Source organism: Macaca nemestrina, chromosome 4 (assembly GCF_043159975.1).
Source record: "Macaca nemestrina isolate mMacNem1 chromosome 4, mMacNem.hap1, whole genome shotgun sequence".
Taxonomy (NCBI): domain Eukaryota; kingdom Metazoa; phylum Chordata; class Mammalia; order Primates; family Cercopithecidae; genus Macaca; species Macaca nemestrina.
Window position 1 is genome coordinate 158,352,516 of NC_092128.1, and position 26,466 is coordinate 158,378,981.

The following is a 26,466-nucleotide window of genomic DNA, read 5'->3' on the forward strand; positions in this document are numbered from 1 at the left end:
AACCCCTAATCATAGCAAAGACATCCCTTTCTACTGATAATAACTTTCAACCAATTGCCAATCAGAATGTATTTAAATCTACCCGTGACCTGGAAGCACCCCGCTTCAAGTTGTCCTGTCCTTTTAGATCAAACCAAGGTCCATCTTCCCTGTATTGATGGATGTGTTGTGTCTCCCTGCATTGTATAAAAGCAAGCAGTATCCCGACCACCTTGGGCACGTGTCCACATGTTGTCAGGACCTCCTGAGACTGTCACGGGCACCTCCTTAACCTTGGCAAAATGAACTTTCTGAAGTGCCTGAGATCTGTCTCAGATTCTTTGGGTTCACAACAGGGACTAAAGAGTATGACAGGAGCCCAGCCACTACCCTAAAATACTTACTTGAAACATTGGTTTTTTTCCACAATGTGTAACAGAAGGATAGGAGCCTAGCCTTATTCCTGGTGCTTGTTTGTTGTTTTGGAGGGAATGTTGTGCAACGCGTTACTCACCCAGGAATTGTACCTGATGACTCCCTTCGATGTTTGAGGCACAGCCAGCACTCTGTCTAGAGGAGCTAAACAGCACAGCTGGTTCCTCTGGCAGCATGACTGGAATTCTTTCTCGGCTTTTATGTTCACACAGAAATGTTATCTTAATCTCAACTGACAAGGGTGTTCTTAAAACAAAACTCAAAGGTGGAAGGCTAGAGGAATGCTTCAGGGAGATCCAAAGCGAACAAAATAAATAGCTCTGCACAGCAATTACATTTAGAAACCAAAACTTTTAATCCGCAATTTAGACAGTAGCTGCAAAAGACAATTTGTTCCTTTCTATTTTGGAGTGAAGATTATAGTAGATCATAATAGTGGTTTTTCATATTAAATAATGTTTTTACATTTCTGTGGAAAGTGCCTTAATGCCAAAACAAAGGGAAAATTAGTCATTCGTGGAAAAAAATAAATCCATAGTAGTGGTAATAATTCATTTATTCCTCCATCCAGCAGTTACTGAACACCTATTGTATGCCAGATTTTTATCTAGGTAAAGAAAGAGTGAAAGATAATTCTCATAAGGGCCCTAAAAACAGGGAATCTTGGGGTATTCTGAAAACCTTGAACTAGAATGTACTTCCAAACAAAGAAGCGGGGTGAGGGAGGACTTCTCAGAGGAGGCGAATACTTGTAAATAGATAATATGGAGATTTTAGAAATTGAAATTTGAAACATTCTAAAGCAGTGTCAAAAAATGTTCTATGTAAATTTAGCTATTATTGTATTATCAAAATCTTTGCGTGTCCTAAGCTTACATAATGTAAGCGTACACATAGATTTAAATCTGCTTCAGATAATCCATTGTCCATTAAGTATAATTACTGATCTTCACATGGTTCAGACACTATGCTGAAAATTGGAATTAGGAGAGAAGGAGAATTTTTCCAGGAGTCCCTGAGGCAAGCAGTCTTGTATCCTAAAGCTTAGCTTGCTTTTATTTATTTATTTATTTATTTATTTATTTATTTAGAGACAGGGCCTCACTTTGTCACCCGGGCTGGAGTGCAGTGGTGTGAATATGGCTCACTGCAGCCTCAACTTCTCAGGCTCAAGCAATTCTCCCACCTCAGCCCCCCAAGTAGCTGGGACTACAGGCATGTACCACCACGCCCAGCTAATTTTGGTATGTTTTGTAGAGACTGGGTTTCACCATGTTGCCCAGGCTAGTTGCAGACTCTTGGGCAAGTGATGCACCCACCTTGGCCTCCCAAAGTGCTGGGATTACAGGCATGAGCCACAGTGCCTGGCCTGTGTTTAATTTTTAATCATCAAAATTATAGGAAGAATTTGTTTTACTCTCTGAAGTCTCTAGAACATTTTTGTTCTCTTCCTCCCTCCTTCCCTCTTTCCTTCCCTCCCTCCTTTCCTTCCTTCCTTCCTTCCTTCCTTTTCCTTCCTTCCTTCCTTTTTCTTCTTTCCTTCCTTCCTTCCTTTTCCTTCCTTCCTTCCTCCCTCCCTCCCTCCCTCTTTCCTTCCTTCCTTCCCTCCTTCCTTCCTTCCCTCTCTTTCACTCTTTGCTTTTCAACCTCAGACCTCCAAGAAAAACAAAATGACGCAATTATTAGGAGTCACTCTTTTATGGTTATTATAAGTTTCATGACATTTCAGAGGAAACACAGTCAGGCATTTCCGTGGTGATTGAGGAGGTTTGAAGATTATGGACTAATATGCAGGAAGTTGTCTATAGATAGCACTGGAAGGAACCTGAGAAATGAGAGCTCAGATTGGGAAGGAGGTAGGTTATGTTTTCAGTACTTTTTTGTGGCCTTTTATCCTTTCTTATACGAAGACTGCAGATAATAACTAACATATGACTAATAGCACTACCTATGACTGTTTTATTCCCATATTCTATAATTCTGTCATTGTGAGACTGCCAGAGTGAGGACAAATTTTAGGCCACAGACTGAGAGGAAAAAATAATCAAGAAGAATTCCAGGTGTGGCGAGAAGGGAACATGCCATGATCTTCAAAGCAACGATCAGGACATATTGTCTTTCCAGTTTGGGGGTGGGGAGAGAAAAAGGAGTAACACTGTAGCAGAACTGCTTAAACAGAGCTCAATATTCTGCAGATTCAACAAGCACCCCTCTCATCCACTCCATACAGATATGAAGGACACTGATTAAAAGTGGGAGAGCTACTGCTTAAGTACAATATGCTGAATGTTGAGCTCTGTTTAAGTGTTTCTGACAGTATGCCTCTTTTTGACAAATAGCAGTTAAAATACGAAATAAGAGTTTCTTGGAACAGAATGCAAAATCTCTTGGAACTGAGAGAAGCCAAGTTGACCATTTAATAATCATCAGGTTCTTTTGGCAAATATTGAGAGCTCCCAGCAATTAGAGGTAGGCAAGTAGGCATTGGATGACAATCCTTTCCCGTGTAACCATGCTACCCCATGGTATGTCAATAATGAAAACAAGTTATATAATAGATTAAGACTTGTCTAATATGTATTAACAAGAAGCAAAAATAGTCACTCAACTGCTCCTGTAAGCTTAGAATGCTAAGGCTGTTAAGACATTCTGGAAGCAGGGTAAGCCAACCTTCTAGTTTGGGTTAAGCAACATTGTCATCTCTGAAATGAAAGTGTGTGACCAAATGGAGATGTGAACCTATCATGCTGCTCCAGCAATATTAGTTGCTGCTGGATTTGCAATATCCTTATATCAAGTTCATACATGGGTGTTGATGCCTGTACACTCATTCTATCCAGTCATGTAACTCAAGCACAGCTCATTTTACTAATGTTTGTATGCTAATTAAAAACTCTTAGGTATAGATTCCTGTAATATTTAAAGTTTTTACGTAGCTACCTCTGAAGTGTGAATACCTGATTAGGGTACTTCAGATGTTCAATACTCCCTTAGAACAGTGAATATAGTAAGCATTCAAATTTTAGCTGTTACTACTTTTCTTGTACTTACCATGGTTGTTATCTTCATTAGTATATGGCATGCTCTGCTATTTCTCTACATGTATAACTTACTCACTAAGATAGTGCTTTTCAAGCCAATTAGTGGGTTATGAAATCAATTCAACAGTTTCTACATAGCATTTTTAAGCGAAATAGGCCAGAAAAGAATAGAAAATATTAAAGTGTATCAAGTTTTTGGTTCAGGCTTATAAAGGTATATATACTGAGTTACAATGTAAAATATATTTCCTACTGTGGCTCATGGTCAAAAAGAACAAAAAGAAAAACGCTATACTAGGTTGTATACTTCAAAGAGTCTTATTTATGTTGCTAACCCCAGTGTTTAGAACATGTTTAGATGGTCGGTAAATGTTTGAATACGAATAACGTGTTTTCTTCTGCTAAGACAAATTTCACTGTAAGATGAAACTGGCGTTTAAACCTTTTGCAGAATCTGAAACAGAACATGTGTAATCAATATTTGTAGAACCAATGCATAGAAACGTTCTCTGTTGCTCTGTTTTGAAGAAAACTGTAATTAGAGACAATCCCTCTTGTAAATCTTTGTAGTTCTGTGTCTCAGTGTTGTGCATGTTAAAAACCAGCAATTATTTATTCTGGAGAAATGTATTCCAGTGCCTTTTGTATCAGTTGCCTGTTGTTGCTGTACAAATTGCCACAAGTGTAGTTGCTTAAAACAACATGTTTACTATCTTATAGTTTTATGAACTAGACATCTGAAATGAGTCTCACGGGGCTAAAATCAACAGAGCCAGAAGAACTTTCTTCTGAGGTTCTGGAGGAGATTTTCCAGCTTCCGGATGCCTCTGGAATTCCCTGGTTCATGACTGTTTTCTCCATCTTCAAAGCCAGCAGCGCAGCCCTCTGACCTCTGCCTCCATGGCCACATCTCCCCTTCTGGCTCTGACGCTCCTGTATTCCTCTTTGATTTATAAGGACCCTCCTGATTACAATGGACTCACAAAGATAATCCCAGATAACATCTCCATTTGAAGTTCTTATTTAGCCATATCTGCAAATTCCCTTTTGCCACTTGATAGTCACAGGTTCCAGGAATAAAACTTGGACCTCTTTGGAAGCCATTATTCTGCCTACCATGCCCATCAACTGTATTGCCTAAGAATTGACCCAGAGAACATTTGCAAAGCATTTTGGATAATGTTCATGCTACCAGACTTATAGATGTGGTTATGCAGATCATTTCCTAAAAACCTGTTTTCTGATTTCATATGATTTTGGGAACATGGGCCAAGAAAGTAACACCTAACCATTAGTGATTTTAACATCCTTGCTTTTGAGAGTTTGTTGAAATTTAGGTAACAACCCACATTTTCATAATGAAATTTAAAATTGTTCTAACTTTTAACATTACTTAGTTAATAAACCTTAGAGTAATGAGTTAGAGAAACAGAAGTAGAAGGTACCGAATTCTAAACCAGTGAAGAACAGATTGATAATTTATAAGGATGCGTAACTTGCAGAAAGTGTAATTTGGGGAAATAATATGGCTGTTTAGCACAAAGTCACTGCAATGTTTCCTGAGTAATTAGGAAATGTAATTTGTAAGAACTGCTAACCTGTTGGCAAAAATTTTGAACGCTATCCACACTGGTTTCTTTTAGAAGTCAATGCCTTCTAACACTCTTATTTCAGTGACTGTCATTTTAATTTTTTTCTCCTGTTCCCTATTTTCTATGAGAAGTTGGTCTGGCTAATAAGATTTTCTCCAATTATGGAATTTATCAACAACATAGACTCTTGAAAAGGAATTATAATCCTTTACTTAAAATTTGGATTGTTTCCTTTAAAATAAAATGTCTTCTGCAAAGTAAAATTCAAAATCAAATATCTATCAAAGAGGTGAGTGTGCCTTATTACCTCAAAGATGTTAAATTGCATTTGCAAATTGCTTTCTCATTCTCTTTTCTAGTCTTATCATAATTCTCTGTGGTTTTAATAGCGGGATGCTCTTGCTGGTTTCATTTGGTTTATTGCTTTGCCTAAAACTAGTTTTCATCGCTTAAATAGGCTTGTAAATTTGATTCTTTCTAATAGTTTCATTTATAAGCAGTCACATTTTCTCTCTGAAGCATGATTTAATATTTATATTGCCAGTTGGGCTAGGTTTGGTTTTTAAATTGGGTATTCGTTTCCATTTGAAACTACCATTGTTAATAATCAATATTGGTTGAGGCAAGATGTAGTAGAAGCCACCATTACCAATATATGTTCCTTGGACTGTTAACATTAGTGGTTCATTGAAAGTATGTTTGAATCAAAAGGATTAGGTTGTAAAGCGACTGGAGCCTGTGGCTTCTGAAAACAATTGGCTATGGACTTTGAAATCAAACCTAGGATTGAATTTGACTCTGCTACTGATTAGCTAAGACTTGAAATGTGCACCTCAGTTTTGTCATGTGTACAATTGGAAAATACAGGCCTTGTGAGAATGATGTGAAAACTGTATGAGAGAATGTAGCTAAATTTCTAGCATAGGATTCACAATAAGCATCTAATAAATAGTACCTCTTATTACCTAGACATTTCTAGTTTTGCTTTAAAAAAAAAAAAAAATCTGTCGCTCACGCTTGTAATACCAGCACTTTGGGAGGCCAAGGTGGGCAGATCACTTGAGGTCAGGAGTTCAAGACCAGCCTGGCCAACTTGATGAAACCCCATCTCTACTAAAAATACAAAAGTTAGCCTGGTGTGTTGTCACGCACCTGTAAACACAGCAACTTGGGAAGCTGAGGCTGGAGAATCGCTTGAGCCCGGAAGGCGGAGGTTGCAGTGCCAAGATCATACCACTGGCACCGCTGCACTCCAGCCTGGGTGACAGAGCCGGACTCCATTTCAAAACAAACAAAAAATTGTGTATCTTAACAGATTGTTTAATTGATCTGTGCTATAAAGAGTTCTTAACACCCAAAAGGAATACACAAAACATCTAATAGATTACAAAAAGGTTAAACTTCAAAAATTCTTGATATGCAGATTAAATCAATAAAAATGTTTGTTAGATTACACATATTATATATTATATATATTATTTTTATATATTATATATGTGTATATATATTATTTATATATATTATATATGTGTGTGTGTATATATATACATTTTTTTTTTTGAGACAGAGTCTCGCTCTGTCACCCAGACTGGAGTGCAGTGGCATGATCTCAGTTCACTGCAAGCTCTGCCTCCCGGATTCAAGCAATTCTCCTACCTCAGCCTCCCAAGTATCTGGGACTACAGCCGTGTGCCACCACGTCTGGCTATTTTTTTGTATTTTAGTAGAGACGGGGTTTCACCATGTTAGCAACGAAGGTCTCGATCTCCTGACCTCGTGATCCACCTGCCTCGGCCTCCCAAAGTTATGGGATTACAGGTGTGAGCCAACGCGCCTGGCCGAGATTAGCAATAATTTTTAACAGAATATTTTTAGCAGCAGACTGTCATCACAGTGGGAGTAAGGGGCTAGATTAAAGGCATTATGACAATTAACCATCTGTATATAAAAGAATAAAACTAGTACCCTACATCACACCATTTTCAAAAATCAATTACAGACACACAAAATACTTAAATGTGAAAAAAAGCTACAAGACTAACTTAAAATATTATACATATATATATATACACACACATGAATATGTACTGAAAAAAGTAAATAGTTAAATAAATAAATTGGAAAGGGAAAACAAATATTCCTTGCAAGGGAATTCCATTTAAAATATGCAGATACTCCTCCCTCGAAGGCATGGTGCTCAATCACCACCATTTTTCTCCTTGTTGGTGGGCTAGACATAGTAACTTGCTTCCAAGGACTAGAGTAAGAAGAGAGAAAATGAGTAATTTTAGAGTGCAAAGATCTGGCAAGGTGTGATTAATCAGGTAATTAAAGTTAACATCTTCAGTGATGTCGTGTAGGTATGATATCCCCCCCAACATTCTGGGATGAGAAGGGCACTTTACCCATGTCATATTCTTTCCAAAAACCCATAAGCTCTCTGTAATCACAAGAAAAACATCAGATAAATTTAGATCCAAGGCAATTCTACAGCTTCCTTGGCCAGTACTCCTCAAGACTGCCAAGATGATGAAAAACAAAGAAAAGAAAGAAAAGCTGTCATAGACCAGAGGAGACGTGGGAGAAATGACAAAGAAACACAATCTGGACCCAAGATTGAATCCTGGAAACAAAGAAAAGAAACCTGGTGAAATCCAAATAAAATCTGGAGTTCAATTAGCAGTAATGTATTAATGTTGGTTTCTTATCTTGGACAAATGTACTATGGTAATGTAAGATGTTAACAAAGGGTGAAACTGAGAAAGAGATACACAGGGACTCTCTGTACTATTGCTGCAACCTTTCTATAAATATAAGATTATTCAAAAGTAAAAAATGTATTTAAAAAGACTATAAGATTTAAAATAAACGTATCAATATATCTGTATATTCTTTAGATAAAGATGTCTTAACCAAGAAAAAAAGTGTAGAAAAATACTGATGAAAAGAAAATATTGATAAATTTAACTACATTAAATTCCAGAATGTTCATCAAACCAAGCTGCAAAGAAAGTAAAAATATAAATCACAAGTGGGGAGAAGGTATATGCAATAAATACATTGAAATGACAGAGATCTCTTGCAATGCAAATTGAAAAAAGATAAGCAGCTCCATAGACAAGTGTGGAAAATACTGAAATAGAATTTCAGAAAAAAAGGCAATCTCAAAGATCAATGAGTATATTAGAGGATGTTCAACCATATTACTGTTGAGGAAAAAACCACAGTGGGATATCATTTCATGTTTGCTCACTTGGAAATTTTAAAGACTGAGAATATCAAGTATAATCAAGAGTGTGGAAAGCCAAAACATTTATACACTGCAGGTGGAAGCGTAAGACTCTATTGCCACTTTGGAAACAATTTGGCAGTATCTAGAGTTAAAGATGTGTCTATTCTATGTACAACAAAGCAACTGCCGTCATAGGTATATAGCCCAGAGAAACTCTTGTATATATGAACCAGGAAACATGCACCAAAGTACTCTCAGAAGCTCTGTTTATAATAACAAAAACTAAAGAAAAACAAAACAGATGCAACCCAAATATCTATCACAACATAATACCATCCAGCAATGAAAATAAAACAATAGTAATGAGCGAAACAAGGATGAATTACAACAATATAATTTGGAGGGAAAGAGGAAGGTGCAGAATGCATACAGCATTTCTTTACATCAAATTTTGAAATGTGGAACTAAACAATTTAGTGTTTAGGATTACAAACACGTGGGAAAGTGCTATGGTCTTAATGTTTGCATTCCTCCAAAATGCATATGTTGAAATGTAATCCCCAAAATGTTATAAACAGGTGGCGCCTCTGGGAGGTGATTACGTAATGAGGGTGAAGCGCTCAAGAATGCAATTAGTGTCCTTATAAAAGAGACCTGCCAGAGCTTATTAGCCCCTTTTTGCCCTTCTGCCATGTGAGGATATAGCAAGAAGGCACCGTCTTTGAAGAAGAGAGTAAGCCCTCACCAGACATGGAAGCTGCTGGCACCTTGATCTTGGACTTCCCAGGCTCCAGAACTCTAAGCAATATCTGAGCAGTAAGTTTCTGCTGTTTACAAATTACCCAATTTAACATATTTTGTTATAGCAGCTTGAACAGACTCAAACAGAAACCTATAAAGAAAAGCAAAAGAATGGTAAGGATAATTCTTACAGCTACTACTTCTATGGAGGGCTTAGAGGAGCAGCGCCTAGGGAACAAAAATAAAGCAATGTTCTCCATTTTTAACTGGATGGTGGGTTTGTGGGTGTTTGTATATATAACTAAATATGGTATAAATATTGTTTTATGTCTACTTAATAAAAATAAAGAAAGAAAAGAAAGAGAGGAAGAAAGAAAGACAAAAGGTGAGAGATAGAGACAGGGAAGGAGTGTGGGTTATCAGTTTCACTCGCAGTGATACCCATACAGTATGGAGACCCCAGTGTGCAAAGGGATTCACGAGTGTACAGCTAAGTTTACTAGTTTGGTAGATTTCACTGCCTCCTTTTATTCCTGTCTCATATCAAAGTTTCATCTAAGTTAGCTGGGCCCAAATTACCGGAGTAAAACATCATCATCTCCTCCCTCTAGTTCAACCTCTTGTGATGCACAGTGTACCATGCCTGTTTTCTCGGAGCCACAGTCCCCTCTTCCTCCTTCTCTCACTGTCACAACAGAGATTCTAATGTCTCAGTCTACATACCTGACCCTTAAATGCTGTCGTAAGCCGTCCCTCTGAGAATTCATCCCCAGATCCTAGGCTGTCTTTTTCTCCTTCCGTAGGACTTCCTCCTCCTCACTTTGCCCAAGACCATGAATTGATGCTGGGGTAGTGGAAGAATGTCTAAGGCAGATCGGACCGATGGTTGCCAGAAACGCATATTCTCACTTTTCTGGTTCAAGGCAGTTGTCAGGCCAAAAAAGTGGCCTGAGAGAAATACAGCCCTCTTTTTAAGATGATGGATTCTGTATTAGATTTGAGAATTTCTTCTTCACTTTATATGCCAAAGGAAAAATGTTGAGCAAGTATAAAAGTAGGGAGACTGATGGACTAGTCCAGATGAAGGAAGGTAGTCTGATTATTACTTGTAACCTGATGAACCTTCAGAAATCAATAACTAATCACGTTCATGACTTGCTATCATTATTAGCATTAAACATGGATTGGACTAATTTTTAGTATTATACATAGGTGGGATTTGTCTTTCTGAAAATTTTCAACTATTCACATTTATCCTTTTTGTTCCATAGCCAAAAAAGATAAACAACATTTTGGAAAACATGGATATGGTTCATAATATTTTTTGATTGAGCAATTAATTCTTATAATGATTTTTAAAGGCTTTCTGAGAAAATATGAGAAAACTTTTAAGAAAAATGTTTTAAGTGTAATATATAAAGGATGGTAAAAGATCTGGAGAAAGGAAAGTATCCCGCTTAAGTCCACAACTCATACTGTAGACAGAGTTTTTAATAAAAGAAAAACAAGAATTCTAAAAATAAAAGATAGTTTAACCACGTAGTTTTTATCTTGGAGACCGAGGCAACGTTTAAACCACAGGAGAAAGAAACCAGGTAAATTTATTTTATGACTTTGAACTCATGATAAAAAAGAGCAGCACCTCAATTTCAGGCATATATTTTGTTTTCCCCCAGGATAAACATATTTTTACAACATAATTTGGCACATTTTACAGCCAAGGTAAAATATGCAGGAAAATACTCTAATATTAATGATAACTCTACAAACTGCGTGGGGAAAACATTACTCAAATATCGATTAAGTAGAATTCAACATAAGTGTGGGGTTTTAAATCCCTCCTACACGTAAATGTTTATGTGTTCTATGTGTTTAAGGTTTATTAGCTCAAAATGTATTATACATTCCCTAATGAAAAGTTATTTCTCATAGGTCTGTATCTCTCTTTGGTTTGTATTGCAATTTGTACAATGTCCTGATGCACATTTTTTATTAGTGTTCTAATTACGTTGTAAAATTTTTTTGTTTGTTTGCTTGTTTTCTCTCTTAGAATGTTAGTGCATTGAAGACAGAAACTACCATTTCTGTAAGATCTCTTTAGTTGCTTGCACAGTGCACAGTACGTGGTACTTAATAAATGTGTAATGAAATGCTTTACATGTGTATAATGACCATGTTCAGGATATTTAATATCCTAAAAATTGGTAGCTCTAGCTGTGAAGCTTGTTAAGTAATACAAACTTTCTCATCCCTATAAACGTCTTCTTGGGATCTATAATTTTGTATAAGCTTTCCAGTGAAAACTTTAATTCATCCCTCTAAAATACTATATAAATTCTGTAAACTAAAGAAAATTTCCAAGTACCTTTCCCTCATGAAATATAATACGATTACATGGCTCTGTTATATTTTGGAGAGGAACTATCTTATCCAAAAGTAATAGAAAATCATGAGTTTTAACATTTCCGTAAAACAGAGCATAAAGAAGTGTGAATTTTCTCTTGTTATCAGGCATGCATATTCTGCTCTGTTGGTTGCTAAGATACACTAAACTTAAAAGTACAGAAATGCAATTTGGCTCCTTAAAAATAGGCTATGCAGCTTTCTTATTTTTGACAAAATTAGTCTCTATGGAACACACACAATCTCTGCACAATCATTTATTTTAGTCATTTTCTGGCCTTAGTTAATTAAATAGTGTTTCGTAAAGATTTTAATTTTAAGTTTTCATTTTGAGAGCACCAAAATTATTTGCAAGCACTAACCAAATATCTCTGGATTTTGGTTTCCCACCCTTCATTTAAGTGATCTGTACAAAACAACCCAGACATGGGTTTTTCCAATGAAAAGCCACTGATCTCAATTTCTAAAAGCAAGTAATTCTTGTTTTCTTCCATTTCTTCTTTATTTTCCTGAAAAAGTAAAGTTACCTCACAGGCCAAATCTATTTATCTTGAAGTGAGGTGGGTGGTGAAATTGGGTCAAAGATACCATATTGCATTCTCAGATCATGACAAATCTGGCAGACACATCTTTTCTAATTGAGCCAGATAAGAATTACCGGCATCTTTATAAGGTTCATATCATTCCTGTTGTGAAGCCCGACCTCAGAACCTATTACTTGTTCAGTAGTTGTCAGTATGTTCAGACTGAATTACACATCTGGGCATATCCCTGGGCACCAGTCTTAAAATCTGCTTATTTTCTATAGTATCCTGCCTTTCAGGGGAAGGCACAGAAAGGTATAATTAGGAAAGAAAACTCGTGTCTATATAAATGTTAAAGATACATATATATGCGGATATATATGTGAGTATATATGCATATACACATACATACAACAGGTAGCAAGATCCCTGGATCTGAAGATAGTAGATAAGAATCAAAAATCTCTGCCATGTGCTGCCTACTAATTCATAACCCCTAAATTTGATTCTATTTTTTTAGTTCTCACACTATTTCACATTCCCTTTCTTTCTTTTTACATTAACGGCTTTCTTAATTATTGGCAGGATTTTTTTTTCCTTCTCATTTTTCTCTTGTAGCGCCTCTTACCCACAGAATTCCATCTTTTTCTCTCTTCTTTCCTCACTACACAGTCTTACATGAACTTCTTCACAGTCACATCTCAATTAATGTCCATACATAGTACTTGATAAATATCTGTCTCCAACCCATCCCTTTCTCTTCAACACTCCAAATTCACATCTCTGAAGCTATGTCTTCGAATGTAATAGTCACAAACCAAATTCATACTCTACTACTCCATTTCTTCTCTTCCTCCTTTGTTTCTTACCTGTGATTCTTATGGCAACAGCAGTGCAAAGGCTGGGAGAGGCAAAATAGAAATGTATTAATGTAAAGTTGTCATACTCCACTTGAAGTTACATAATACCACTTTCTGTTAGACGCCAATATGTTAAAGGTTTATGGTATAAACACTGAGGCAACCAAAAGATGCTGCAAACTATTATAGCATCTCTTCAAACAGACTTCCCAGAAACTTGCAAGCAGCCTGTGTCTATGACATCAGTTGGGTGAGCAACAGGCTTTTGATTTTGGAGAACTGTGTTTACCTGACACTGCAACAAAATAAAAGCAGCTGTACAGAATAGGAATGAATACAAATATTAATAACAGACAGCATTCAATTTTTGGAGGGTGAGGAGCCCCTCAAGACGAATGGAGGCTTTCAGTTTTAAGAAAGCAGATATTGTGTTTCTTATTTCTTAAACCAACTAATCATTTCATAAGCCATTATCTATTTCTTGCTGTCTTTTGCCCTGCTCAGCCTTTCACCACCCCCAGTTGTTCTTCTTCATGCAAGTACACTAAATTTCAGGGCTGAATGGTTTCATTGTTCTGGTGAAGTTGACATTTCCTTTACTACTTCTAATTTGTATTAAATTATTGGTTGGGTTAAGAAAGGAGAAACAAGGAAGAAAAAATATCTATCATTTTAAAACTTCAAGGGCCTATTTCTTCAGGAATTTCACCACACAAAAAATGAAAGGGTCTCCATGAGAAATGCTTTTATTTACTCACAGCTATTATGCCTAATGTTTTAGTTTTTCTGATTTCAGGATACTATGTTTGAAAATCATCACCCTTAAAGAAATCTGACAGTGTAACTTTGCAGGGACAAGGAAAATAAAAAAAGCAATTGGTTCTGCAGTTTGTTAAAACTAAAACCCATTCTCCCTTTTCCTCTTATCGCCAATCAATCTTTCCCCTATTCTACTGAGCAAAATGACTGTTGCCAAAATCAGTTTCCAAAATCCAAACATGAAGCTTCTAGAATGTTATAATATAAAAATAAAATATGCTACATTCTGGAGTAAAAATTTGAGGACACACAGACAAGGACACACCTGGGTCGGCTCAATCCTGCTTGTCCTGAGGTTTCAGGAATCTAAATTGATTATTTGGATGTGTTTTTCGTGCATTTTAACACTGTGTTGTGCCCACCGAATTAGGTTGCTCAAATGTCTGATCCAGTGCTTCCATAATCGGAAGCATTCTTGAGTAATTTCATTGTCTGTGTTCCTCTGGGCTTTCTCTCTTGAAGTCATTTTGTTAGCCATCCCCAAATGGCTTCTTCTGATGTTTCTGATAACTTGACGCTGCCCTGGGAATGCCTGTCACGCAGCTGTCACCACCATCTGGAGAACCTCATTATCTCTAGGAAATAGTTTTCTCTTACCCATGTGATATGACCTTTGTTAATTACTCTAGTGGAGTAAAAAATTATTTCCCCATCATCATTTTATCCTGCTACCAGGTCATGTGGCAGCCACATGACTCCATCCCATCGTTTCCTGTAAAAAGACTGATAATTCAACTTTCATTTGATTTACTCTTTATCACAGCTTTTACCTCCTAAGAACTTGGGTAATAGTCCAAAGGGGAATGGATCACAAGTCAGACTGAGTATCAGCACATTATCATGTACTGGTTACAGAAATAAAGATTTGAATTATTTGTTTTTCCCCCTATCTGGTGCCCTTGGTTAAAGTTAACCCTCCCGTATACTATAGAGAAATAATCTACATTGTAAGATCATCTGCATTAACAAGTATATCTTTACATCTCAGATAAAATTGCATCTTCTTTCTCTATGGTAGCACTTACTACTGATGTATCATTATTTCTTCGTGCTCATCTGCGACAAATGTTTTCAGCAGGGTAGAGGATCTACTGAGAATTGTTAAGTGCTTCCTCTGTGTTGGCACTGTGCTAAATACTGTGCACACGTTTAACCCACTCTGCACTCATTCAACCCTCACAAAAATCCAATGAAGTAGGTACTATTACTATCCCACTTTGCAGATACACAAATGGAAACAACGAGGCTAACTGGAACCCACTTGGCAATAAGCTGTGGAAGCAGGATGAGAACCCAACCAGTACAGCAACAGAAACTTCACTCTTAACTGCTTCTCATCATAAAATATATGCTGCTAACCACTTCTTAGCCTACACCATGTTGATGAACTTTAGATTGAGTCTAATCTTTTGCTTTTATAAACAGTATTATAGTGAATGTCTTTGTATGCATATCATTTTGCACATAAGCATTTATCTATAGAATAAGAGTCCTGAAGTAGAATTTTTGAGTAAAAAAAAAAGTACACATGTACATTTTACATATTTTGATGAGTATTGCTATAATGTTCTCCATAAACCATAGTCAGAATTTATATTCCAAAAGCCATATATTAGAGTAAAACCATGTATTTTACAAGTTTCAAGTTATTTTTGGAGCATATGTACATGTTCTTTCCTTCTATTCATTCTCAGGTTCCCTCCTACACCAAATTGATACAATTATCCCAGGACTTGGTGCGCAAAGTGTTTTGTCCAAATATTCACAATCTAGGTGCAGGTATTTCTTAGTACTTCATAAGATGGGGAAGGGTGAAGCTATCTGCGTAATTAGATATTTTCCCCATTACAGTTGGAATATTTGAATTCACAGATGTTAAATAGGGTACCACTTTATCACTAGATTTTCTGGAAATCAAATATTAACTACACATGGGAAAACCCTCAGACTTTTTTTTTTTTTTTTTTTTTTTTTTTTTGAGACAGAGTCTTTCTCTGTCACCCAGGCTGGAGTGCAGTGGTGCGATCTCAGTTCACCGCAACCTCAGCCTCCCAAGTTCAAGTCATTCTCCTGCCTCAGCCTACGGAGTAGCTGGAGCGACAGGCATGCACCACCAAGCCCAGCTAATTTTTGTATTTTTAGTAGAGAGGGGATTTCACCATGTTGGCCAGGCTGGTATCAAACTCCTGACCTCAAGTGATCCACCTGTGTTGGACTCCCAAAATTCTGGGATTACAGGCATGAGCCACCGCACCCAGCCAACCCACAGTTTTTCTATAGATAAATTGTTAAATGTCTGAAATATGCTCAACGTAAACTCACCACAAAGAAAGTGGAGATTTAAGAAACAAACTTTAATAAAACCGGGGAAAATTACAATAGAGAATTTGTCTCAAAGTAAATAATTGGCAGTTAGTACACTGAAGATTTTTTAATACAAAGTTTTTTATCTCACAAAATAAAATCTAAATAGAAAGTTTACCATAGTATGATTTTTTCAAGTGTTAAGATAAAAATTAAATTGAATCTAGTGCCAAAACGGAAAAACTAGATAAGTTATAGTAAATAACTAGAAAAGTCACAGTAAACGTTTAAAGAGATGTTGTTGTGTTAGTTAAAATAAATTAATTATATACATAGAGATTTTAAATCAATTTTGAGTTTCAAAATGAGTCAGATGCATTTTAGAAATAATGTAGCTTGCATTACAACGACATATTTACAATGTTTTCAGTTGAGTGACTAATATGAATCACGCACCTTCTCCTGTGTTTGCTCATTTGAGACTCATCCCATTGAGACACGAATTCTTCATCTCCCTTTACAGACAAAACTGGAGTTCAGGTGAGCAAAGTGACGTATCCATAGTCACGGACAGACATATATAGCTATGCCAGATCTCAAGTCCCACAAATCTGAGACAGAAGATCCTGCTGTAATTAACAAGAAGATATTTTGAGCTTTTTCTGAACATCAGTTGAACTAAGAGCTCCAAGGCTACTTTGGATATTCCAAAGTATCTTTGGAAACACTTTAGCCTCAAGTTTTAAATATTTATTAAGTTTCTATAATACCATTGGGGTTTTTTTGGTGGTGATGTTTTTGACAGAGTCTCGCCCTGTCGCCCAGGCTGGAGTGCAGTGGCGCGATCTCAGCTCACTGCAAGCTCCGCCTCCCGAGTTCCTGCCATTCTCCTGCCTCAGCCTCCCGAGTAGCTGGGACTACAGGCGCCGCCACCACGCCCAGCTAATTTTTTTGTATTTTTAGTAGAGATGGGGTTTCACCGTGTTAGCCAGGATGGTGTCGATCTCCTGACCTCGTGATCTGCCGGCCTCGGCCTCCCCAAGTGCTGGGATTACAGGCGTGAGCCACCGAGCCCGGCCCCATTTGGTTTTTAATTGTCCAAAATAAATTGGAAGAAATACATTGTTCTTTGTGAGTTAATTACGTAACACTTTGCACTGCCAAGAACTTTCAGAAGTTCAAATGACTTCAAGGGCCTCACAATTCTAGGGCTGGGCTGGAATAAGGATATCAAAAGCCATACATAGCTCCAGAGACATAGGAAAGAGGCATGCTCTTAGAGAGGTATCCAACTTCAGAAATACTTACAATCTTATGAACAAGAGAAACCAAATGTCCAGTCTGGGCTTACGGTTTTGGTGTTGGTGTTTCGGCTACTTCACCAAAATTAAACCTGAATATTTACAGTATCCAGAAAAACGATAGTCATGAAAATATGATTGTAAATTGAATTCTAAAAACCAAACTGGTTGTGAATCATAACACTCTACAGAATAAAGAATATTATAAATATATATTTAGTTTTGGCCTTGGTTAGAAAGAAAATACTAATTTTTTAGAAAACAATATACATGTTTAGATAGAATGGGCTAAAAGTGTATCCTACACAAATTTCAAATTTAAATACACTGCTACTCGGATCTAACAATGCGAGCCTCGTTCTAAATCTCAAAAGGGATGTGAGCTATAAATAAAAGAAGAATATAAATAAATATTATGTTGCCCACACAGTCCCAATTGCACTTGGCAGAGTTTGCCACCATCTCTTTTCATTGGGAGACTTAACAGTATAAAGATTGTGCAGTGTCCATAGTTCCACAGGTGGTTTCTCTCCTCTAAATCTCTGATCTCATCTACATAGTAGCTTTCCAAAGGGAGAATGAAGTTCTGTCGATTTTAGCGCAGAGGATAATCAAATAGCTAAGCCCACTTAAAAACTTTTTTTCCATAGGTTGTTGGGGTACAGGTGGTATTTGGTTACATGAGTAAGTTCTTCAGTGTGATTTCTGAGATTTTGGTGCACCCAGCCCCCAAGTATACACTGCACCCTATTTGTAGTCTTTTATCTCTTGCTCCTCTCCATCCCTTCCCCCCAAGTCCCCGAAGTCCATTGTATCATTCTTATGCCTTTGCGTCCTCATAGCTTAGCTCCCACTTATCAGTGAGAACACATGATGTTTGGTTTTCCATTCCTGAGTTACTTCACTTAGAATAATAGTCTCCAGTCTCATCCAGGTCGCTGCAAATGCCCTTTATTCATTCCTTTTTATGGCTGAGTAGTATTCCACTGTATATATATATATGCCACAGTTTATTTATCCACTCGTTGATTGATGGGCATTTGCGTTGATTCCATAATTTTGCTATTGCAAATTGTGCTGCAATAAGCATATGTGTGCAAGTATCTTAAAAAAACAACTTCATGCCGTATTGTTGTTCATTTGACGTCAAGCTCTATAACAGTCTGTGCTTTCTAAATGAAGCAATGCTGAATAAATTATTCATTATTGTTGGTCCAAAAAAATGTTTTCAGATTCTAACTAAAATCGAATTCACTAGCACTTCAAAAACCTGACAGAGGAAACCCAGACTTCTATTTATGATTAAGACTGAGGAGTCACCTGCTACTCAACAAGGCCACACACAAACTCCTTATCTTTGCCCCATTAAGCATTTTCCTTCATCAAAATTCTTTAGAAGTTACTAAAGGTGCAGTTTAAATAGTCATCCATGACTTACGTTTACCCAATTACAAGATTTCCCCCTTCTCTCTCTTCTGAAATTTTCTAACATTTGTCTGCAATATTCAGATACTTCATTTTATGATAATCATTTGTCATATTTACCATCTCTGATGTCATTGTAAATTTCAAAAAGATGGGCGGGATTGTATTTCTTCACTATTTTCCTAAGGAAATGGATATAAGGATACTTATGACTCGTTCCCAGCTATCAAGGAACCGAGAAGTCCAGCTTCTTAGTGTTCCACAGAGCACCTTACACATCTGTAAAATCTGAGTTGCTTTTGTTTTAAACAGGATTCTTAGCCCATAACAATAGCCATTAAAAATGCAGACAGTGAAATTTTTTTAATTTATTGTGCTTCACTAGAAGACATCATTTTTAAAAAAAATACCAAAATGACAGCATAAAAAGGAGCAAAGGCAATTAATGAAAACTTTTAATTGTATTAATATATTTTTAGAAACACAGGAGAACTGTAGTAAATAATAACATTGCAGTTTCTGTTTTCTTGATTTGTTTTTTGTTTTTAAAATAATTAAGCAATTAAAAGGAACACATTTTAATATTAATAACATTATTTGTGGTTAAGGGATACAAAAATGATTAGAAAGAATAAATCAGATCTAGCATTTCACAGCACAACAGGATGACTACAGTCAATAATAAGTTAATTGTACATGTAATAATAGCTAAAAGTATAATCGGATTGTTTGTAACACAAAGGATAAATACTTGAAGTGGCGGATGCCCCATTTACCCTGTTGTGTTTATTGCATATTGTATGTCTATATCAAATATCTCACATACCCCAGGAATATATACAACTACTATGTACCCATAAAAATGAAAAATTTTTAAAATGGCTTAAATTTCAGGAATAGCAGTGCTCTATTCTCTCCCCTTGAATGGGAGAGTCTAGTTTAACATTTTAAAATTACCATTTGTTTACTGAAAATAAAAATAAAAGTTCAAACTAAAAAAAATAGCATTAGTTAGATTTAGTAAAATATTTCATATAAACTAAAATAGGCACTTACCAAATAATGTAACTGTATATGACAATGTTCAGTTCATACTTTTTCACTGTTTTAATATTTAAATACAAGTAAAACTATAGGTTGTCACAGAATGATAGAACTGAAGTCAGTCAAGTTCTGTTTCTTCACGTTTACAATGTGCTGTCATTATTTATTTTGATCCTCTGTTTAGAAGAACATGTGTTACCATGGCAGTTAGAGAGAGAACTGCACCCACCAGTGTGTGTGTGTGTGTATGTGTTTAGGGAGAGGCAAATCTATCCAAAGTAACTTTCATATAGAATATAGCATTCATCAAAGGTTAAGTAATAAAAAAAAGTGCCAACAGGAAGCTCGCATCCGTGTTATTAAAACACAGCAGTTACTACAACAAACTTTTAGAATTTAGAGATCTTTTTCTGGAAGGAGTATTTTACCATGGTATTGCTTAGAGTTTGTTGATGCCTGGTGATAATAAAAAGCAGACCGACTTTAGTGAATTTTATTGCTGTTTTCAAATCTTTCCGTACAGGGAATTTCTTGATCCCAGCTCCACCCATGCTATTCCTCGGCCTGAAACCTGCTATTGTTAACTGAGATCAGGAATGTTAAAAGACCTAGCACCAGGTCTCATCATGTTATTTTATGGTAGTGATCACAGTGACGACTGTTAATCATTGGCAGAATTTAGCCTTTGCAAAGAACACAGAAGCTTCTTTTTAAACCACTTTCCAGTTTAGCATATTCAATGAAGATTTTTGTTTGGAATGTTACCACAAACAGATTTAAAAGGTGTTCCTACGACCCTGTGAGTTTTCTTTTAATGCTCAAATGCATACAAGTTCTTAGCTGTCAAATTGACAAGATAATTCCTTCTCTTTTCCCTTGCCGTAGTAATAGCAGTATAATTAGGAGTGCAGCTCCAGAGGAGACTGTTTAACTCCTCGGTCAAAGCTTATTTCTTTTGCCCAGTTTCACAAGCTATGAGCAGTGGGAACTTGGACAAATTTCCCAACATTTAAAATGCACAGTAAAATGATGACAGTAGTACTTGCTTTCATAGAGTGGTTGTACGGATCAAATGAGATAATTTGTGTAAAGTAGGTCTCACGCTATCTGAGATACTGAATGACAAAACATGCAAAATTGTTCTCTCCTGCTATTATTAAAATAGAATAATCTGAGAAAAGAAAAATAGCCCAGAGCAGTCAGATATATGAAGTATGCAAAATTTACCAGGTTTGGAGAGATATGAGTTCATACAAGCCATCCATGCCCAGGGGACAAACGTTTAACGGCATCGTATTCCCAACTAGCTGCTTATCTTCATGTTCCTGGACTTTGTGATACAAAGAATAATGTACAGCCAATCAATAGCTTATGTTATTTTAATGTAAATTCTTGGTAAACAACATAGAAATTGCCTCCTTTCCCCCCTTAAAAACCCACTTGTACCTGCTGCTAATCAAAGTGTATATTCAGGGCACTTACTTCTGTGCCCCTAATGGCCATCCTCAAGCTTTGGCTCAGAGAAACTCTGTACTTGATGATAATTTCTGAATCTGATTATTTGAGGTTGACATGATAAATCAAACCGAAGTATCTTACCTCCCCTACCTCTCACCTCTCCCTAAATGCTACATTGCTGCTACCACAAACAGGGGTAAATTATGTAATTTTTACCCCCATTCTTTGCTCTCTTAGTTTTAAAAAATCTTTTAAATTTAATCTCTCATACGTTCATTTGTCATTCCAAACTGGCAATAATTTTGTGTGGTGTTACGGCATAAAGCATCAACCATTTTGCCAGTGAAATATTACTATTTCTAGATTTTTTTAAATCTGACATCTCAATCATTTAAGTTTTGGGGACCCATTTCAAGTTAAGGACTCTATTTATTTAAAAAAAAAATTTTTTAATGCCAAGGCAGGTTAGTACAAGTTAAATCTCAATAACTAAGCGTATCCTGGTATTATAAGGAGTTACCTGGAAGAAAAATATTTTTCTAATCCAAAAACTTTCAGAATAAGTGGAATATGAATGTGAACGTGGAAGTATACCAACATTTCCATCAATGGATAATGAAACCAAACGAGATATCAAACCCAAAATTCTTTACTTGGGGAAAAAAACAAACCCTCAACTTGACACCAATAAAAGGTTACAGGCTTTTCGAAAACAAAGAGTTTTTCCAAAAGCCCTTCACGAAGTTATCAGATGGGATACTGGATTATTTGACGATGCTGACAGAGGGGAGCATTTTGATGAGCTGATCAACTGAAAACAAGCTCATTATACTCCCACCTCATCAACCAGTTTAAAGTCAGGAAAAAAAAGTTTATTAGCAACTGGAAACTTTTTCACAAAGATATATGCCTATTGTCCTGGTGCGGTGGCTCATGCCTGCAATCCCAGCACTTTGGGAGGCTGAGGCAGGAGGATTGCTGGAGCCGAGGAGTTCAAGACCAGTCTGGGCAACATAGTGAGACCCGGTCCCTACAAAAAATTGAAAAATTTGCCAGGTGTGCTAGTGTGTGCCAGTAGTCCCAGCTACTCGGGAGGCTGAGCCTGCAAGGAGGCTGAACCTGCAAGGTGGAGGTTGCAGTGAACCATAATTGTGCCAGTGTACTCCAGCCTGGGTGACAGAGCTGTCATATACATATATATAATAAAATATTATATAATTTTATAATATATTAATATAGATCTTTAATAATATAGATCTATATTAAAACATCTATATTAATAATGTATATTGACTCAGTTATCAAATTCAACTTACATAGTACCTTATAAATGTTTTACAAAAGTAAATACCAGTCTATACATATTTTTTCCCAAATTTGTAAGTAAGTTGTATTAAATCTTTAGTAGCTAGATTTTATTGGTTAATTCTAATAACTCTTCATTAAAAACTGGTATTAAAGCAGTATTTCAGTATTTTTCAAGTCAAACACTCAAGATACATGTATTTCAGTCACTCTATTCATGTTCTCTTAGCTTGCTCTAGAGAAAAGAAATTTTTTTTTTTTTTTTTTTTTTTTTTGGAGATGGAGTCTCGCTCTGTCACCCAGGATGGAGTGCAGTGGCGCAGTCTGGGCTCACTGCAAGCTCCGCCTCCCGGGTTCACACCATTCTCCCGCCTCAGCCTCCCGAGTAGCTGGGACTACAGGTGCCCACCACCACACCCGGCTAATTTTTTGTATTTTTAGTAGAGACAGGGTTTCACCGTGTTAGCCAGAATGGTCTCGATCTCCTGACCTTGTGATCCGCCCGCCTCGGCCTCCCAAAGTGCTGGGATTACAGGCGTGAGCCACCGCGCCCGGCCGAGAAAAGAAAATATTTAAAATACGTCTTCAGCTCATCTTCACATTCAACTTCATCCAACCTCTGGCTATGTAGGAAATGTGCCAGATTAAAGTTTGAAGACAAGCAATTTTTCTTCTATGCTAACATTTTTTTCTGCTTTCAGAACACTCTTCTATGACTTTCAGCACATTTCACACAGGATCACATAGGCAAATTTAGACATCCTTAACGTTCACTTATCTCTGCATACAAGAGTCAGTCAGATATCTAGTTATCTTATGTTCCAAGTAGAAATATGTTCCAATATATCGATGTTGAAAGAAACAAGAAAGGATTACATGGAGTGTTTTTGATGTCACCTTGAAGAAATTGTCATACACCATCTGCTGGTTTATTGAGCATACATAGTGGCGATGTTGATGAATTCTCCTTTAATAAATGATACATATTGACATAACCACCAAATACATCCTAATGACCAGAAACATATCAAGGTGACTAGAAATGGATCCAGCTTAAGTTATCCATGTGTATTTTGTATCTGTGAACTGACTAATACTCTAAATAATCTATGTTGTGCTATGCTTCATTTATATACACTTGTAAGTGTGCCTTTCAATCTAGCTCACAAATGAGGTTCACAGTCTTCTTTGCCTTCATTGTCTCTGTGGGCTGTCTTCTGAGAATTCGTACCCCATTAAGAATATGCAGGCTGAAGAGGTCAGTCTACTAGCACATCAAAAATAATTTAGAAACCATTCTCTCTGTTTTATGCCTTGATTGACTAACATGAATGTGTTGGGAAAATTACAACTATAGCCTATAAATGAAAATTATTCCATAAATCATTGAGATCAAAGTCTTCAATAACTTCCAAACAAAAAAGAAATGAAACACAACCTCTTAAGCAGAAAAGTTGGGAGTTCAAATTTGGGTAAAGAGGAGGGAGGGAGTTTGCTATATAATTAATAAACAAGTAATTAAAAACTAAAGGAGACTTTTATGAATCATGTGAGAGAAAATCATGGAATACTTCAGAATCTCAATTCTAGAACTTAGCTTATGAATGGATCCATAAACTGAAGTTCTCAAATGAAAATGGAAATACTCACTCATTGGATCACTGGTACTGTGCTATGCTTTCTAGTTGACAGCATTAGAGTTTGGTTCAGGAACTGGAGATCACTTAGGTATTTTAAGCAGGAAAGAAATCAAATCAATAATTTTAAATTGTATAAAATCCTTGGAAGAACTGGAGACCTGAAGGCAGGGCTGGGCCTCCAAGTCTGACCTCTGCCAGAATCAGGAAGGTGGAGAATCAGCGATAGCTGATGAAACTCTAGAGTTTAAAAAAAAGGAAAAATACCTCTACTGTTGTGCCGCAAGGATTAAAAAGCCACTGCCAGAGTAACTCCCTCAAGAATGAAGCACTTACCCCGTGAGACCAGCTGCCTCCTCAGGGCAATTTCTTCCTGACACCTTTGAAACTTAGGAATGAATTTTTCTGCTGTGCGCAAACTCTACTTTTCAACTCCGCCTGCTAGCAGACCACAACATTGAGCAACCAAGAGATGGTCTCTGGCCCCTTCCTGGATTCCTAAGCTCTGGCATCTACATTTTAAATACATAAAATAGCTTATTTTAAATACATAATGATGGATGAATGAGATCCTGGGTGTTGTCGTTTGGTCTTCGAGACTTTGCAATACAGAAAGGCCCCACTTTCAGAAAAGCGGCAAGTTGGATATTTCGCACCAGTCTTTTCATGGTCACAGTGCTACATACTCTTCATAGAAACAAATTTGAATAGGTGGTGTTGTTCCCATTTTACAGAGGAGGACATTTACAGGTTGAAGTTGTACCCTGTCTAAAATCACATATGAGGATAGGCCTGGTGGCTCATGCCTATAATCCTAAGCCCTTTGGGATGCCAAGGTAAGAGGATCATTTGAGGCCAGGAGTGTGAAACCAGCCCAGGCAACATAGTGAGGCCCCGTCTCTACAAAAAAAATTTTAAAAATAAATTAGCTGGGAGTGGTGGTGTGTGCAAGCAGCCCTAGCTACTTAGAAGGCTGAGATGGAAAGATTGCTTGAGTCCAAGAGTTTGAGGTTACAAATCTCTTCATAGACTGCTGTGATTACACAGTTATCTGCACTATTACATAGTTATCTGCACCACTGCACTCCAGCCTGGTTAACAGAGTGAGATCCTATCTCTGAAATAAAAGTAAAATAAAATAACGTGAAATAAGGTACTAGAATCAGTAACCTAATAACACAAATTTGCTTTGAAATCCTCCTATTACTACTACACTCCCTCTGCACGTATTTGCTAAGTAAAGCCGTATGTTTCTTGGCTACCAAACATCTATAAAATAAAACTTCAGGCCAAGTGCAGTGACTCACACCTGTAATCTCAACACTTTGGGAGGCTGAGGCAGGAGGATTGCTTGAGCACAGGAGTTTGAGACCAACCTGGGCAGTATAGTGAGACCTCATCTCTCCAAAAAAAAAAAAAAAAAAAAAAAAAAACAAGCAAAAAAGCTTAGCCAAGCATGGTAGCATGAGCCTGTAGTCCCAGCTACTTGGGAAGCTGAGGTGGAAGGATCACTTGAGCCCAGGAGGCAGAGGTTGCAGTGAGCTGAGGTTGCACTACTTCACTCCAGCCTGAGCCACAGAGCAAGACCCTTTCTCAAAAAAGAAAAAGAAAAAGAAAAAAAAAAGATCCATGTAGTTAAAATGTAGCAAAGGAAGACGAATACCATGGTTGAATGTTGGTGTACCCTCATAATTTATATGTTAATCCTAACCCCCAGTGTAATGGTATTTGAAGGTAGGGCCTTTGGGTGGGGGTTAGGTCATGAGAGTGAAGCCCTTATGATAGTGGTCGGTGACCTTATAAAAGAGACTCCAAAGAGCTAGTTGGTTCCTTCTGCCATGTGAGGACACATCTAGAAGTACCAGAAAGTGGACCCTCACCAGACACTAAATTTGCTGGAACCTTAATCTTAGACTTCCCAGCCTCCAGAACCATGAGGAATAAATTTCTGTCGTTTATAAGCTACCCAGTTTACGATATTTTGTTATTGTAGTCCAAATGGACTGAGACAACCATCCAGTAAAAAACAGCATCTATCTCTATAGTAAATATAAAAAGTTATCTTCTCAAATTGATTAACAATGGATTTATTGAATCAAAGACATTGATTGCCTAAATTGATTACCCAAAGAGGTAGTTGGGTATTAAAATTCCTGATATATGGGAAGTATTCACTGTATAATAGCTTTAAATGACAGAAATTATGAAATGCTATGCAGTGTTCTTATTTTTTTAATTTTAAAAAGATTCGACTTTAATTTTTTTCTTGGAGACAGGGTCTCCCTCTGTTGTCCAGGCTGCAGTGCAGTGGCATGGTCATGGCTCACAGAAACCTTGAAATCCTGGGCTCAATCAATCCTCCCACT